The following is a 1,973-nucleotide window of genomic DNA, read 5'->3' as shown; positions in this document are numbered from 1 at the left end:
AAGCCGAGTGTCGTCCCCCTCCCCCACCTCCCCCTTCTTGCACCCAGAGCCGCAGCACACCTCGGGTGCCCAGCACAGAGCAGATGGGAGCACTGAGCACCTTCGGGTTTTCCCTTTGGAGGAGGAAGGCTGAAAACGCCGGTGATGAATTAATCCTGCAGCGCAAGTTAGTGGAGCGTCACATGATTTTGATTCGAGTTGATAACATGAATGCTATAAATACCAAAGCAGAGATGTGTGGGAAGGCAGATGAGCTGCCCCCATGTCCTCAGCTACTCAGCAGTGCCGTTCCCCAGGGCTTCCCGCTTGGTGCCCCCCTGCACAGGGCCGTGCATGTCTCTCTCCCTCTGTGCTCTGCTTCTTGGCAGCACAGCCCTGAGCACAGCTGAGAAAAGCCAAAGCACAGAGAGTGTGTGGGGTGGGAAGGGGGGGGTCACGCAGCCTGGCTGCATCTCACTGCCCCCTCCCCAGATCTCACCCACTGAACCCAACACCTGCAATCCGTGGAGATGGTTGCACAGAAGGAGCTGAGGCTCAATGTGTCTCCCAAGACTTAGGAAAGCAGGTCAGCTCCTGGCTCAAGTCATGCAGAACAAAGCAGGCCCCCCCACACCCCAGAGCTCCCATATTTCTGCACAAGGCAGCCCTGTGGGGTCAAACCCATCCCTGGACCCATTCCTCTGCCTCCTTCCAGCAAGCAACAGCCCTGCAGGAACGAGAGCCTGGGTGAGATGGAGCCGGCACATGTCATTAGCAGCACACAACAGACTGCAGGGCTTTAGTGCAGACAATAACTCAAAGTTAGCCCCATAAAGATCCATAAAGCAGCTCTCATTACACGCAGAGCTGCTGCATGCAGGCTGCACGGCTCGTGGTTTTTTTTTCAGCGCTGTTCTGCTGCAGCAGAGGATTTTGTAGGACAGCGCCGCAGCGGAGCGAGGAGTGCAGGCACTGACAGCACAGCTCGGGGCCGAGCTCCGCTTCCCTTCTGCTCTGCTCCATCCATATCAGCCCCAGGCACACAGACAGCCCCGATAAACCGCAACAACGCGGGGAAGAGGGGACAAAATCCGATGCACAAAGAGAAAGCAGTGTTAAACCCCAAAGGGCACCTGTAAATACCACCAGTAAGCTGCCTCCTCCTCCCAGGGCTGTGTGTGACCACAGCTCTCTCTCAGGGCTCAACTCCGGCACCAGAGCTGCTGCTCATCTGCTGCCCTCAAAGGAGCAGGGAGCATATGGGGAGGGAAAAGCAGCCTCCACGGGTCTGCAGGCATCACCTGCACCAGTTCCCATCCCATCCTGCTCCACCCCATCTCACCCAACCCCATCCCCATCCCTGTCCTTATCCTTATCCCACCCCACCCTCACGCCTGTCCAAATCCTACCCCTGCCCATCTCCCACCCCTGCCCATAACCCACCCCCTCCTCCCTTTGCTCACTGGCCGCGGTCGCACCCCAATCTCCAAAGCCTCTTTCCAGCTTTTATTTTTCCTCACTTTTTTTTTTTAAACGAAAACCTTCCAAGCGCCCTTCGCACCCGAATATCTCTGCACCATCCCGGGCTGTCTCTGACGCTATGATGAGGATGGCACCGGGCAGAGCCGCGGGGTCCGGCCGTGCTTTGAAGCCCCGGACGCACGGCGCCGTTTGCAGCCCGAGGCTCCGCCGGGACCCCCCGCAGCGCCACTCAATGAACGTGCTCAATGAACGTGACGTCACAAACGCCTAACGAAAGCGACCAATCAGCGAGCGCTTCTCACCTTTCCCCCATCGCCCCGCCTCCGCGTAGACCGACGACCAACGGCAGCGCCGTCTGCAGCCAAAACACAAGCGGCGACCAATGAACGAGCGGATGGGCGGGGCGTAGCGGCGGAGCAGCTGGAAGATTCGAACCCAACGCCCGTCGGGGCGGGAGGCGCGGAGGCGACCAATCGGCGCGCGGGGAGGAGGGGGCGTGGCTTCGCTTCCGC

Source organism: Meleagris gallopavo, chromosome 20, assembly GCF_000146605.3.
Source record: "Meleagris gallopavo isolate NT-WF06-2002-E0010 breed Aviagen turkey brand Nicholas breeding stock chromosome 20, Turkey_5.1, whole genome shotgun sequence".
Classification (NCBI taxonomy): domain Eukaryota; kingdom Metazoa; phylum Chordata; class Aves; order Galliformes; family Phasianidae; genus Meleagris; species Meleagris gallopavo.
This window is presented reverse-complemented; position numbering follows the sequence as displayed.